This window comes from Chiloscyllium punctatum, chromosome 1, assembly GCF_047496795.1.
Source record: "Chiloscyllium punctatum isolate Juve2018m chromosome 1, sChiPun1.3, whole genome shotgun sequence".
Lineage (NCBI taxonomy): Eukaryota > Metazoa > Chordata > Chondrichthyes > Orectolobiformes > Hemiscylliidae > Chiloscyllium > Chiloscyllium punctatum.
This window is the reverse complement of record NC_092739.1, coordinates 129,941,024-129,957,757: the sequence shown is the minus strand read 5'-3', so window position 1 is coordinate 129,957,757 and position 16,734 is coordinate 129,941,024. Positions and strand designations below refer to the sequence as shown.

The 16,734-nt window shown below is 42.5% G+C and overlaps 1 protein-coding gene across 3 annotated transcripts in view; it reads left to right on the top strand.

Annotated features, from left to right (window-relative positions):
• rab27b (RAB27B, member RAS oncogene family) overlaps positions 1–16,734 on the top strand; it is a 151,726-nt gene that overhangs the window by 86,638 nt on the left and 48,354 nt on the right. The window contains exon 1 of one of the 3 annotated variants that reach the window (XM_072574115.1): positions 11,309–11,411. The exons of 1 other annotated variant lie outside the window; for it this stretch is intronic. The gene's annotated coding sequence lies outside the window, so the exon portion shown is untranslated. Of the gene's footprint in view, positions 1–11,308; positions 11,412–11,796; positions 11,873–16,734 lie in introns of those variants that run through there. One more of the 3 variants, XM_072574135.1, reaches the window with a different exon arrangement.

Genomic DNA, 16,734 nt, shown 5'->3' with positions numbered 1-16,734 from the left:
GAAGCACACAAGTGCAGTATAATTCAATGAACAGCAACTTTTGTCACTTTAATTGCCTCATTTAGTTCCATTATATTCACTTGCAGCAATTAAATATTCATCAATTAATAAGGGGCAAGTAACCACAACCATAAAGTATATGTCAGGACTTAGGTTTGATCAAAGCTTTACCTAAAGGAAACTAGGTGATTGATAAGACCCAGAAAAATCTTCCATTGAAATTATGATGCAAGGTTGACTCATTGATAATTGTGCAATATTCAGCACCATTTGCAATGCCTCAGTTACTGATGCAGCAAGATTGTATCCAGGTCTGATAAGTGGTTAGTAATATTTGTATCACACAAGTGCCAGACAAGTGCCAGACAATGAATGTTTCCAACGAGAGAGAATCTAACCATTGCTTCTTTACATTCAATGGCGTCACTACCCACTGAATCCCCACAATCAACATACAAGGGGTTACCATTGACCAAAACCCATGCTGGGTTACCCAAATAAATACAATGGCTACCAAGAGCAGGTCGGAGGTTGGAACATCTATGGTGATTATTTTTCTTCCTGACTCTCCCCCAAAAGCCAGTTCACCATTTATAAGGTACAATCTCCACCGTCCTTGCTAATGAAACCCAGATGCCAAGAATAAGTAATAAACAAAGATCTCAAACATCTCCCAGTTCTAAAGAAGGACATCATTGACTTCAAGCAATTGTCTCAATATTGGGCTGAGATTTCATGGATGGCAATGGAATTCTGGTTGTGTTGGATTTTCCAAAGCAACATAGTATTTTGGCATTTACCATGTGACGGGAAGGTTGTCTAATGTGGGATGTATGACTAATTATAGGGGTCTCATCATGGGGAAGAAAGTAGTGTTTCCGGAACAGAAAAGCATTGCTACAGTTTGACAGGGATGCTAAAAATGCATTTATCTCTTCATCCCTCCTTTATCTGGCAGGAAAAACAAAATGGAGATAAAATCTGAAAATAGTGAGCACTGTGGCTGAGTCAGCAGTATTCAGTCTTCTCAGTTAGAAACATGTAGGCTCAAACATTGCTCCAAGACTTGAGAACATACATCTTGGTTAGCACTGCAGTGCAAGACTGAGGTGGTGCTGCATTGTTGAAGCTGTTGAACAGGACATTAATCCACGGTCTATTTTGCTGAATGGTGGCAGGTAAAAGACCCTGTGACAATGTGTCAAAGAATAGCAGGGGCGTTCTCCTTAATTTCCTGGCCAATATTTATTTTTGTGATGTTGATTGAGGGACAGATTGTTTAGTCATACCACCTTAAAACCTGTCATGATACCAGGAGCAACTTATTATGTTTTTAACTAACTTTTGGATATCGAGACAACATTCTCACTAGGCAGCAATGCATTGCCTATTGAGGGGGATTATTGATTGATAACCATCATAGTAACTGCACATTGAGCCTCATGATGATGCAGCTTTCTATCCTGCCATCCACAGCAAGCAAACAGATGTCAATCATTCTCTAGAAGTCAGAGCAAGTACCTGGTGACTCGGTCCAAAAAACCTCCATGTTGTACACCAGATGCCAACCTCTCAGCAAATGTTCAATGGACACATGACCCCATTGGAGAAAGTGAGGACTGCAGATGCTGGAGATCAGAGTTGCGAGTGTGGTGCTGGAAAAGCATTTCTGATGAAGGGCATATGCCCGAAACGTCGATTCTCCTGCTCCTCGGATGCTGCCTGACCTGCTGTGCTTTTCCAGCACCACATTCTTGACATGCACCCCATATCCTTGGACATCAGTAAATGACATGTGCAAGCCTCTAAGACTGCTCATCACACACCCCCAATCCACATACAGTCCATCTCTGTACTTCGGTGCTACACCTCATTGCAATGCTGCTGTAGGATACTTTGTGCTCAGGAACACACATCCAGCTCACAGACTGGACCAAGCTGCATCCCAGGACTGCTTCCATGCTCTCTTATTAATTACTCCCTTTCAGCCTACTTAGATACTGACAGCTTTCCTATCTCGCCTTTCTGCTGTTTGTTCCCTCAGCCAGATAAACCAGACTCACAGTACTGATGTATTGCTGTACTGTTCAGTACAGACTTAAAACTAGGAAGCTTGTTTTGTTTGTCAGCAGTCCTCAGTCAAGAGATGGCAGATGGCCTTTAGTTTGGTGATCCTGGCATGGTAAGTCAAGGGCAGCTTCCAATACCAGTGGGGCTTGGACACAGTCAGTCAGCTGCTTGGGCTCTCAGGCTCAGGATTCACTCCTTATAAAGCATGAGGAGCCAAATGTCAAGCAGCCCATCAGCTACCTTAAGCCTTTGGCCTCATTGTGGGCTGTTTTCCTCCAGGACTAAGGGAGGTAGTTTTTAAGGGAGATAAACTGTGGTTGGGACAGTTGTTATTATAGTTGCAAGTGGGGTTAAAATGGAAGGTCTCCCAATTGAGTGAGTAGGAAGGGTTTTTGCCCGAAACATCGATTTCGCTGCTCGTTGGATGCTGCCTGAACTGCTGTGCTCTTCCAGCACCACTAATCCAGTATTTGGTTTTCAGCATCTGCAGTCATTGTTTTTACCCAGCACTGAGGGCATGCTGTGTTAGTAGTGTGGGGTGAGTAAAGGTAGATGATGCAGGAAAGATGATAGGGCATAGACCTTGTGGGAGGTGAGTGCGGTAGCAGAGATAGAGTGAGTGTAAGATATCAGAGAGAGAAGATGGTGCCATTTACATTGGCTGAGTTGAGAAAGTCATTGACCTTCACCATATACCATGTTCAATTCTCTAGATAGCTGGGTCCATACTGAAGTGGGTGGCAATCTCAGAGTTGGCTGGTATGGTATGGTGCGGTGGACTCCTCTGGGTTTACTGAGGAAAGGGCCATCTCTGTTCCATGTCACTCCCATCCTCCAGGACCTAGAGCTCTCTTTTCATAAACTGAGGGGTCACATCAGAGGCAAATGTCAGAAACCAAGGGCAGTTCGGAACTGACAGTACTTGGCTGGGTGCACAACAGGATTTTAAAGATGGCTCCAGTCTCAGGGATTCCAGTCCATTCTGGGATACCCCAGCAGTGATGAGTTGTTGCTGCTGAGGCAAGTGCCAGGATATGAGGAGAATTGGAGGTGATGAGTTCCAAAGGAAAGGCTAGGTCATTAATAAGGTAGCTTTGGGAAGATACAGCAAGAAAACTCATGAGGCTTCACAGAGAGAAACTCCTTATGAAACTTATCATAGCTGTCACTTGGCCAAAGCATAGCAGAATTCAGCCCATTGGCTGGTAAGTGATTTGGGATATTCTGGAGTGATGAAAGCTCCAGAAAGATGCAAAATATTTGAGACACACAGAATTTTATACAAATATCTAAATGATCAATCCCCCTTCTGGGAGCACATTGATCACTCCACTCTCCTACTCATCTGTAAATTGGCCATGGGCAGATTAATTCAGGTTGGAGATTTAATATTCGTGTTGATTCACTGATTTCTTGCCCCCTCAAAATTTGAATCTTTGAGTTTGATACAAATAGCTTTCAACATTCAGATCAGCCAATAGCTTGTGCCATGTTAAAATGTGGGGGTAGTGAGGACTGCAGATGCTGGAAAGTCAGAGTCGATAAAATGGGGAGCTGGAAAAGCACAGCAGGTCAAAGAGTATCCGAGGAGCAGGGGAGTCGACATTTCAGGTCGGGACCTTTCATCAGGACTGGGGAGGGGGAAGGGGACTGAGAAATAGATAGGGGGAAGGGTATGGGGCTGGGAGAAAGGTGGGTGGGATGATGATAGGAGGATGCAGATAGGACATGATAATGATTGGTTAGTGGGAAGGGTGGTGCGGATAGATGGGAAGGAAGATAGACAGGTTAGGTCAGGTCAGAGGGGTGGGGCGGAGAGGGAGGGCTGGACATGGATGAGGCGGGTGTTGGGGAGATTTGGAAGCTGGTGAATTCTATGTTAATGCCATATGGTTGTAAGCTCCCAAGGTGGAAGAGTTCTTCCTCCAGTTTGCATGTGGCCTTATTTTAATGGTGGAGGAGGCCTGGAATGGACATGTCATCGGGGGAATGGGAGGGGGTGGTGAAATAGCTGGCAATTGGAAGCTGGGGTTGATTGGAACATAAGGACAATAGATATCCCCTGAACTGGTCCCTGGGTTTGTGCTTGGTCTCTCCAATGGAGAGAAGACCACATCAGGAGCAACAGATGCAATACATCAGGTGAGAGGAAATCCAGGTGAATCTCTGCCTGATTTGGAAAGATTCTTTGGGGCCTTGGACGGAGGTGAGGGGAAAGATGTGGGGGTAAGACCTCCCCCTCACTGATGCTGAATGGTCAATCCTCAGCAAAAGACTCACCTTCATTCCACTATGCCCACATATCAATGAATTTTACACACGTCAAGATGCCAAACTCTTTTCTGTCGCTTCTGTGCCTACTTCTTTAAACATGACGCCCACCCACCCTCCAAAGATCCATTCTCTCACTTCCAACAAACTCTATCCTCCTGGACACCCTGTCTGATCTCCTACCCAGCCTTGATCTCTTCATGTCCAACTGCCATTGCAACATCAACTACCTCAATCATTCTACTCCTCTCACCCTTTTCAAACTCTCCCCCTCGCAATGGGCAGCCTTCCACTCGAACCCCAACCTCACCGTTAAACCAGGTGACAAGGAAGCCATGGAGGTGGTTTGGTGCACTGACCTCTACTTTGCTGAGGCCACAAGCCAACTCTCTGACACCTCCTCCTACCACCCACTTGACTATGACCTCTCCTCCCATCATCAAACCATCATCTCCAAGACCGTCGACAACAATATCACCTTGGGAGATCTCCCATCCATGGCCTCCAACCTCATAGTTCCTCAACCCTGCATCACTCATTTCTATCTCTTACTCAAAATTCATAAACCCGACTGCTCCATTTGACGGATAGTTTCTGCCTGCTCCTCCCCCACTGAACTCATCTCTTATCTTGATTCTGGCCTGTCCCCTTTGGTCCAAGAACTCCCCATCTACATTTGGGACATCACTCCATGACTTTCAATTCCCCAGCCCCCAACACCTCATCTTCACCATGGATATTCAGTCCCTCTACACTGTATTCCCTGCAAGGAGAGCCTAAAGTCCCTCCATTTCTGCATCTCCCACCAACCCACCCAGTACCCCTCCAATGACATTCTTATTCGATTGGTGGAACTGATCCTCACCCGAAACAACTTCTCCTTTCAATCCTCCCACTTGCTACAAGCCAGAGGAGTGTCTATGGGTACCCACATGGTTCCCAGCTATGCCTGACTCTTCATAGGATACGTGAAACAGTCTCTGTTCCACAGCGACACCAGCACCAACCCCCACTTTTTCCCTCTGCTACATTGATGACTGTATTGGTGTTGCCTTGTACTCCCATGAGGAGCTTGAACAGTTCATCAACTTCATTTAGACCTTCCACCCTGCCCTCAAATTCACCTGGACCATCTCTGACACCTTCCTCCCCTTCCTGGACCTCCCTGTCTCAATCTCCAGCAACCGACACAACAACGACATCTATTACAAACCCACTGACTCCCACAGCTATCTCGACTACACCACCTCCCACCCTCCTCCTGCAAAAATGTCCCTTACTCCCAATCCCTCTGGCTCCATGATATCTGCTCCCAGCTTGAGTAATTCCACTCCAGGAAATCCCAGATGTTCTCCTACTTCAAGGACCGTAATTTCCCCTACCCTGTGATTAATAATGCCATCGCCTGCATCTCCTTCCCTTCCCACTCCTCTGCCCTCAAATCACCCCCCCCAAAACAAAAATAAGGACAGAGTCCCCGGTTGTCACATTCCACCCCATTCATCTCCAAATCCAGTGCATTACCCTCTGCCATTTCCGCCACCTGCACCTGACCCTACCATAAAAATGATACTTCCATCCTACCCCCTATCTGCTTTCCATGGGAACTGTTCCCTCCACAATGCTCTTGTGAAATCCACACTCCCCACCCAACCCCTCCTTCACACCCAGAACTTTCCTATGTGGCCACAGGAGGTGCAACACCTGCCCTCACATCTCCTCTCTCACCTTTGTCCAATTCTCCAAAGAATCATTCCAAGTCTGGCAGAGATTTGCCTGCATTTCCTCTAACATGATTTATTGCATCCGTTATTTCCGATGTGGTCACATCTACATTGGAGAGAATGAGCGCAGATTTGGGGGCTGGTCAGGGAACATCTATGGTCCGTACGGTTCAAACAGCCCCACCTCCCAGTTGCGAGCCATTTCAACTCCCCCTCTCACTCCCCCGATGACATGTCCATCCCTGGGTCTCCTCTGCTATCAAAATAAGGCCACATGCAGACTGGAGGAAGAACACATCACCCACTATAGGGCCTTAACATAGAATTCACTGGCTTTCAAAAACCCTCATCCCCACCTCATCCTAGGTCCAGCCCGCCCTCTCCACCGCATCCCTTAACCTGACCCTACCTGTCCATCTTCCTTCCCACCTATCTGCTCCACCCTTCTCACTGACCAATCACAATCACCTCCTTCCTGCATCCACCTATCGCCACCCCACCTACCTTGCCCTAAGTCCCATCCACTCCCTCTATTTATTTCTCAGCCCCCTTCCCACTCCCCAATCCTGATGAATGGTCCTCATCTGAAATGTCGGCTCCGGTGCTCGTCTGATGTTGCTTGACCTGCTGTGCTTTTTCTAGCTCTACAGTTTATTGACCCCATCTCCTCAATATTAAAGTGTGCCATTTCAAAACCTTCTCTGAGAGAATAAGTGTAAAACCATTAGAGATCATGCAACGGTTGGTGATCTATATATAAGTGTGAAGATAGCTGAAAAAAAAATTACATCATAGTGCCTACAATTAGAGTCATAGAGCCATAGAGATGTACAGCACGGAAACAGGCCCTTCGGTCCAACCTGTCCATGCCAACAAGTTATCCCATCCCAATCTAATCCCACCTACCAGCACCCGGCCCCTGTCCCTCCAAACCCTTCCTATTCATATACCCATCCAAATGCCTCTCAAATGATGCAATTGTACCAGCCTCCATCACTTCCTCTGGCAGCTTATTCCATATACGTACCACCCTCTGCGTGAAAATGTTGCCCCTTAGCATCTTTTATATCTTTCCCCTCTCTTCCTAAACCTATGCCCTCTAGTTCTGGAGACCCCCCACCCCAGGGAAAAGACTTTGTCTATTTATCCTATCCATGCCCCTCATAATTTTGTAAACCTCTATAAGGTCACCCCTCAGCCTCCGATCCTCCAGGGAAAACAGCCCCAGCCTGTTCAGCCTCTCCTTATAGCTCAAATCCTCCAACCATGGCAACAATCTTGTAAATCTTCTCTGAATCCTTTCAAGTTTCACAACATCTTTCCAATAGGAAGGAAACCAGAATTGCATGCAATATTCCAACAGTGGCCTAACCAATGTCCTGTACAGCTGCAACATGACCTCCCAACTCCTGTACTCAATACTCTGACCAATAAAGGAAAGCCATACCAAACGCCTTCTTCACTATTCTATCTACCTGCGACTCCACTTTCAAGGAGCTATGAACCTGCACTCCAAGGTCTCTTTGTTCAGCAACACTCCCTAGGACCTTACCATTAAGTGTAGCGGTCCTGCTAAGATTTGCTTTCCCAAAATGCAGCACCTCACAATTATCTGAATTAAACTCCATCTGCCATTTCTCAGCCCATTGGCCCATCTGGTCAAGATCCTGTTGTAATCTGAGGTATGGAATTGTGCACATGCATGAGTACACGTATCAGCAAACACTGCTGAAAATGAAACAGGAAACAATACAACAAAACAAAATGGGGGCAGAGGTTATGGTCAGCATTGATAGGATGGAGTTTTCTTAATTATGTTTCAGTCAGGAACATGCAGCAGAAAGGTCCATGTGAATTAGGAAATGATGAAATCATGTATGCAGTGTCTTCCTGGGAATCAAGTCCCTTGGCAGATTACAATGGTTTAGGTCTGCAGGAAAACCTAGGTAAATGTTTGAAGTGCGCGAACTCCATGTCAGAGATACAAGTTATTACAAATGAAATGGTAGAGCCACAGTACATTTGGCAGGGGAGAAGCCCTCCTATAGGTAAATAAATAGAATAATACAGGTGGTGGATGCAGATACAACAGCAACATTTAAAAGGCATCTTGACAGACACATAAAAAGGCAGGGAATAGAGGAATACAGACTGCATGGAAGAAACATGTTTTTAGTTTAGAAAAGGCATCATATGGACTGAAGGGCTTGTTCCTGTACCGTACTGTTTATTTGTTCTCTGTAAGTTTTCAAGTGGAAAACAGGAGATGGTTTAATGGCAAAGTGAAAGGCAACAGGAGCTATGATATCAAATATTAAAGCATTAAAGGCATCAATATAATAGTGTGAAATGATGAGGGATACACAGTAAAAAGAAAGAAGGTAAAGAGTACAACAGCTGCCTTCAATCCCTTGGGTTTCTTAAAGGAGAATGAGAACTTTTCAGTTTGACAGCATTGATTTTGCAACCATTTCCTGCTCTGGTTACAAATTTTACTTTCTGAGCTATGCTGATCTGCTGTTGAGATTTTAATACTATGCCCAACACTGGAGTGCATAATCCTTAATTTGAATAATCTAATTTGTTTACCCCTTAAGTGTTCAGTCAGTGAAATGCTGGCAGTAGATTGCCATCCAAGGAAACATTTCTACTGACAGATGTCTTTGAGAATTTAGGAGCAGATTAGGAAAATAGTGTTTGAAAATATATTTTTTAAAAGTGCACTGTGTATTATAATAGGATGAATTATGTTGAGCAATTAAAGAATAAACAATACTTGGCAGGTAAATAGATTTGAAATGAATTCATATAATTTTGTACTAGAATTGCAGTGTTTTAGATCTATTGCTATTGATCTTGTTAACTATGTAGTTATTGCTCTATGTGAAAATATTCCATTGACAATTTTAGAAGAGCTTCTTCTGGTATTCCTCAGGTGGCTATTTTAATGTTTATCATAAATAACAGGAAAATTCATCAAGCATTTGTCCACAAACAAAGCCAAAACTAAAATTTCAGCTACAGCTGCAGAAGGAAAATAGCACTGATTTAAGGCCCCACTTTTCTGCTGGAGCTTAATATCTCAGTTTGCTTTTAGCCTTGGGAAAAAAAAGTACACTTAAGTTTTGCTTTCTTTAATTTCATATGTTGTTTTCACCATTATGGACTACAGAATTACTGTCAGTTTCGATTCACAGACAATTGTGGAAAAACTGAGAAATGCTAACTTAAGATTGGTATATAAGACAAAGACCACAGGAGGAATCTTATGGAGGTCTGAATGACATAGGTTCTGGCAGGACCTGTGGCAGAATTGTGTAAGAAATGCAGTGAAGCCTAACTTGATGTTGGGAGAAACTCACTACATCTTTTATACATTTGTGAGTGATGCAGTGAGTTGCCAGTTAAGAGTGTTTGTAGATTGTTAAAAGCCTGATTAATGATGTTTCACTAATATTCAACTTTCCATCTTATGCGAATAAGAAATGTGCTGAACAAGCGAAATGTTGAGAATTCTCAACATGGAAGTCAGAGCCTGTTACCACCCTGGCCCCAAAAGACCAGGCACCAACATTTGAGGGCACGCTGCATGGGCACTGGTGCATAAACTTCATGGCCATTGACATTAGGAACTGACATGTGCCATCCTCGAAGAGTCCTCAATGTATATCGCTAATCCACTCACAGCACGCTTCTGTAACAAAAGGCTACCTCCTTTGATGAATGTGATCACCAGTCAGCCATGACAATCTTCCTGGCTGTGTACCTGTGCTAAATGGCACAACAGTACAGCAGCCCTGTGAGCATGGTATCTCTGGCTGAGGGGACAAAATGTGAAAATGGCAAGGCAAGGCAGGAGCTTCCAGTACCATGACAATAGTGTCATTGCTGTAGTATCACAATGATAGTTGCTGGCGCAGCCCATCATTGAAATACAGAAGCATGCTGTAAGTGGATTAGCGATATACATTGAGGACTCTTCGAGGATGGCCATGTCAGTTCCTAATGTCAATGGCCATGAAGTCTTTGCACCAGTGCCCATGGAGCATGCCCTCAAATGTTGGTGCCTGATCTTATCCTGATCCTTATATAGCCTCAGCAGCACATCCCTGTTTTTGTATTCTAGCTCTCTTAAAATGACTGATAACATTACATTTGCCTTCCTAACTGCCAACTGAACCTGCATATTAATCTTATGAGAATCCTGAACTGGGATTCCCAAGTCCCTTTGTGCTTCAGAATTCTGAAGCCTTTCCTCATTTAGATAGTATTCTATACCTATTCTTGCTACCAAAGTACATAACCTCACGCCTTCCCACATTGTACTCCATATGCCACTTTTTTGTCAACTCTCCTGGCCTGTCCTAGTCCTTCTGCAGCCTCCCCACTTCCTCAACACTACCTGTCTCTCCACCTAATTTTGTGTCATCTGCAAACTGAGCAACAATGCCCTCAGTTCCTTCATCTGGATCGTCAATGTTGTGGATCAGACACAGGGGTCAGTTAGCCCCTCCGGCCTGTCAGAATCAGGATGGTACCCACTTAAGGGATGAGGAGCTCAATGTTAGGCAACACATCTTGACTCTGTCTGCCCTATTGGGGCTGTTTACCTCTTGGACAGAGAGAGATTAACGGAGATGACAGTGGGTGCCACAACTGTAGTTGCAAGTCAGGAGCTGGTAAGATGGGGATAGAAGAAGTTGAGAGAGATAATTTTGGGGCATATCAGCATATCAACTGCGATCGAATGGTTGAGCAGACTAAATGGCCAAATGGCCTAACTCTATTCTTATATCTTATAGTCTAATGGCCCTCTCACTGCCCCCATGAAGTATATCCTATTGTTATAATCTAACTGTTAGTAGTCCAGTAAATAATTCCAAACAAATAAAGTAACATATAAATAAGTCATTCCTTCTCCCAAGCAATGCCATGTGCAATCTCCAGGTTTGTATCAAAAGCCTTATTTTTGTTTTTTCATGGTCCAAACGGTAAAACCTGTAAATGTATAATCCAACTGATTTCACAATATAATTTTGAATTGGGGGAGTGGGGGGGGGGGGGAGGGGGGGTTGCGTAGGACAGGCCATATTTCTAAATACCTCCTCGAATTGATAATGTGAGACCTGGCTCTCTTCAAACAGGTAATGTGTGCCCATGTATAAACGCACGCACACAAAAAAAATTGGCCCGAGGTGAGTTTCTCAAATTGCTGCTGGAAACCACACCTCCACTCTGTGCAAAGGCAGATACTATTCACTGCACAGTCGGCGGTGGAGCTCTCACTGACATTTCTCTTACCTCCAGAGCTACAGGAGAAAAGCTAGCATTTCCTGGGCACAATCAGTAAGTCCTTGTCTTAACTATCCTTCAATATGTTGATGCTACTGGTCAGATATCTGGTGCTTAGCTGGGTGGTTAAAAATTGAACTTGTCTGGTTAAATGTTGTTTCCACAAATCCAACATTTACACTTCAGTGGTTCAGTGAATAGTTGATCAGGATCTGCGAAATCAGAAATGCTTTCACTCCTTTAAACAGGATTCATTTTCGGCTGTGTGATTTTTTTTTGTTGTCTCTGTCATCAATTTCACACCCAAAGCAGACTGGAGTGATGATCTATCTGAAGTAAGAGAAAACTGTACAATTTATTTTCAAAACATTTTTTCAGGGTTTGAATACCAGTCAAGGAACTCTAAGTTTTGACGAGTCTTAACTTGCATTTAGCTTTCTCGATGCAAACGTACAGCATTCAGCAGAGCCAGGCTATCCTGTAACTGCACCATGTCCAGATTCAATTCAGTGAAAGTAAGTAACATTCCTGGAAAGTGAATTTGTGTGGCAGTTTTGGGTTTGCTTTTTTTTTTGCTTTCAGTGCACGTATAGCTTTCCTATTTTATAGATTTTTATTCTCCACAATTCTATTTACTTTACCAGGCTTTTGCTTTGGTTTTCCAACACTGTCTATATCAGTACTTCCTGCCTGGAGTTAACTAGTTGAAATTCAGGGAGCTTGTCCTCTGCAGGAGAAACAATTTTAGATCCCAGAAAGCATGTTGATGTATTTGCAAGACATGCAAATTAGTCTATTTAAATCTCAAATTTTATATTGCCATGCAAAATGAAAAGGGAAAAAAGCTGCATGTGCTAGAACTTCAAAGTGAAATCAGAAAATAGAGACATAGAAAATTGGGGCACGGGTCGGTCATTCAGCCTGCTCTACTATTCATTATGATCATGGTTAAATATTCAACTCCATAACCTGTTCCTGCTTTACCCTTTGATCCCATTAACCTTGAGTCCTTCTTGAAATCATGCAGTTCTTCAACTGTTTTGGCCTTGACTACTTTCTATAATAGCTAATTCCACAGTCTCACTACTCTCTGAGTGAAAACACTTCTCCACATTGTGGTCCTAAATAGTTGAACCCATATCCTCAGACTGAGAACCCTGGTTCTGAACTCTCCAGCCATTGGAGACATCCTGCAACTACCTTGCCTAGTCCTGTTAACCTTACAGAAATTGCTATGAGAATTTGAGTTCCATGAGTTTGAAACTTCTATGAGTTTCTTCTGAATTCTAAAAAATATAATCCTAACTGTTTCAACTGTTCTTCATTTGTCAGTCCCAACATCCCAGGAATCAGTCTGGTAATCCTTTACTGCACTCCCTCTCCAGCAAGACCATCCTTCCTCAGGGGCTAAAACGGCAACAATATTCCAAATATAAATGCAGAAAGACATTCTTGTTCTGGTACTCAAATCCTGTTGCTACAAAGGCCAATATACTATTTACCTTCTTTACAGCTTGCTGCACTGTAATGCCTGCCTTTAGCAACTGGTGTACAATAATAAAATACATAACAGGCCAGAGCGCTGTCGATTATTGGTCTGTCAGTGGTATATTTTCAAGCCTTGAAATGGGGTCACAGTTGGAAAAAGTTTGTGAAACATTGCTCTACAACTCTGAAGTACACAGTAGATGTGTTTGCAATGTGGCCAAATAGATTATCAATTTAATTAATTTTTGCGATTTTGGCAAAATTTATTGCCCATCCCCAGTTTGAGAAGGTGGTTGTGGACTTGCTTCAATTATTTGTATTCAGTGTTAATTATTGCTTGATGAATTAAATGGCAAATGGACTGCTTCAGGGAACACTTAGGAGACAACAACATTGACAAGGATCTGGATGTATACATCAGCCAGATCAAATAAGGATGATAGGTTTCTTTCATGGAACAGATCTCAGTCACTCAGGTGTCAAATGATTATCTTGACAGTTTCATGATCAATTTTACTAATACCAACTCTTTATTTTGAAACCAAATTCAAATTCTTTAAGTATATTGTAAAATTAGTACTAGCTTTCTCTGATTCTAGCAGCTTCTAGATTATGTGTTCAGTAGTCTAATCACAACACTACCATTCCCCCGCCTCCTTTAAAATTAGACGTGATAATACTTGCTGATGCTGGCTGACCTCCCATGACCTTTTCACGTTTCATACTTTTCTGGACATAAGCACACATTTTAAAAGTTGAAGTGACTTTTAAGATATTTGTTTATGTGCCCAAATAAATCTAAAATTTGATTTCATACTAGGCTAAAACTTCACTTTGCATTTCAGGGCTTGCAGAATGGATTAGTTTGTATTAAGAAGTTTCTGTAACTGTGCTGTAAGGGAGACGTCTAGTTTTGCCAAAGGTGTATTATTGCCTCAGTAACAGATATATCTGACTGGTACCAATGATAATTGGTGGGTCCATTTGAAGATTATTTGAAGGATCGATCTAGCATTCGTGACTTTCCCACACCTAGTGACATTTGTTATAAAATAAAACAAAATACTGCAGATGCTAGAGATCTGAAATATAAACAGGAAGTGCTGGGAAAACTCAGCAGGTCTGGCAGCATCAGTGAAGAAAGAAAGAGAATTAACGTAACAAGTTCAATGTGACTTCTTCAGAAATGACTTCCAAAGGACAATCTTGCCTCTGTTTCCATTACTGTTTTGTTTCCTAGACCAGCTGATATAACTTGAGGAGTGTCACACTGTATCAAATGTGGCTCAGCCTCTCCCACTTTTGTACCATTCTGTTTGGCCACATTGCAAATACTGTGAACATCAAGGGCCGTTAGAGTAGGGCTTCCCAGATCTTTTTCCTTTTTTGAGACTTGAAAGTTCTCACAACTTATCAATGAGACCTGTGACAGAAGATTGAGGTGGATGGCCAGTCTGTTAGAATAAGAGTTCAGTCAGACCTTCACAGATCAGCCTTGGAGGTCACAGACTTGATATTTCAGCTTGTGATCCACCTTAGGGTCTGAACCCCACTTTGAGAAGCCTTCCTGTTGTGGGACTTGAACCCAGAGCAGCTACCTATTGCACCACATAACATCCTCTGTTCCGGGAACATGAGTTATAATGTGTTGCCAACCTAGCATTGTATTATCAGAGCTAATTATTCAATCTGGTGTATGTGTATACACAGACTGTTGGGGATAGCAAGTTCTCAGGTTCTGAGATTTAATTTCATAACTCTCTATGCTGGGCAATATGGGAGTGTATGTGTTGAAAGGAATGGAATATTTTCTTGAGTTATGTTGTGCCAAGCTGAGTTTAACACAGTTCGACGAACCCTTTATCTCTGCAAACAATGCACTTGCACTCTTCAGAGGGGCCCCCGAAACTTTAGTCTGCCTCCACCTTTTAACCAAAGTGACACAATGTTTGATAGACTTTCAGTTTTTGTTACAACAGGCCCCTTTGATAACAATATTGACAAACACGTTTGATTGTTTTGGTATCTTTTACCTTTGATGCTACATGGACCACTGAATGTTCAGCATATCTCCAAGCTTTCATCATTATGACACATTGTTTATGAAGTTCACACTTTTTGAGCAACTATAAAAACAACGTACTACGTTCTAGTATTTGCTGCCTCCACAGTAAGACAACTTGGCACTGATCCAGATTTACAAATTGACGATGCACTGGGAGAGGCCATGGACGTTTGAAAACATAAGATTAGCAGGCAAGGGTGAAAGCTGCCAGCACTCCATATGTAGTTCACCAGCAGAGGCCTAACTTTCACTTGCAGGAGTATATTTCTGCTTGCTACTTTGTGTCTAGATGCATAAATAAAGTTGAAAGCATTTTAGAAGGGCTTGATTCTCAAACGGAAGAGATTGAAACTTGAGATAGTCAGACAAAACAGTTCTTTGTGGGTGATAATTACATTTCTAATTAGTCATGCTGTAGTATTGCATTATGGATACTTAATAATGTCATTATAATAATCAAAGCCCTACTGTAATGCTGAATAGCCATGAATTTGTCAATTACATTTTATCAAGAAAAGTAGTTGTGATCTCCCTGAAAAAGCTTTTGTTTTTAAATAATAAAACTCTGATGCAATCTGTATCAATAATGTTATCTTCTGGTCATGATGCATGAAATATAATTTGCTTGAAAGCAAAGCTGTGAACCTTTAGCATATTTCTACCATTTCAAATCATAATAATTCATAGATTATTATATGTGCTTTTACACCATGCTTTTGACCTATGCTCACTCCAATGAGAACACTAATGCATAAATATTTACATAGTCACTGCATTTTTGAATTTATGCAAGTTTTTGAGACTTGCTTTATAAAACTTTCTCTTGGCACGTGGGTTTGCAGAGATTAGAGTGGCACTGGAAAAGCACAGCAGATCATGCTGCATCCGAGGGATGCTGTGCTTTTCCAGCACCACTCTAATCTTGACTCTAATCTCCAGCATCTGTCGTACCCACTTTTGCCCACATGGGTTTTCCAGGTTAGACCAACACTTATTGCCCATCCACACGATGTCTGAGAAAGCACTGCATTCTTGAATTGCTACAGCCAAGTAGTACAGAGACATTTTCAATGATTTTAGAGGAGTTCCAGAATTTTGACCCAGTAGACCGTGAACATCTGGCAATATAATTCCAAGTCAGTGTATGGCTTAAAGAACTTACAGCAAAGTCAAAAGTAACATCTCTCTTAATAGATTGTACCACGGATTTTGGAGTATGAAAAAAGATGTGTATCGGCCTTAGTTGTTACTCCTTTATAACTCTGAGAGTGAAACCTAGTAGTAGATGGAGTCAAATGAGATTTTGTATTCGGTGTGAAAGAAAATGTTTGAGAGCCCACTAGGGCTAATTGGCCAATATTGCATATATATTAAAACAAAGATGTGAAGGGATAAGGTTGTTTTTAACATTACACCTGTAAAATGACTGAAGACATTAACATCTTGCATTCTTATCTTTTGTTTTAATTCATGGGGTATAGGCATCATTGGGAGGTCATCATTTATTGCCCTTCCCAAATTAACCAGGAAAGTGTGTTAGTGAGCTACTTTCTTGAATAGCTCAAGTCTTTGGGGTGTAGGGGAACCCACAGTGCTGCTTGTTTTAATTTATTGTCATATGTACTGAGGTACAGTGAAAAGTTTTGTTTTGCATGCAGTATAGGCACATCGTACCATTCAAAGTGCATAAGGGTAATAGAACAGAGCAAGGAATACAAAGTTACAGCTGCAGAGTAGGTGGACAAAGAGCAAAGACTAAATTTGAAATTTGAAAGGTCTGTTCAGAAAAGGTCCATTCTTAACAGCAGGGAAGAAGCTGTTCTT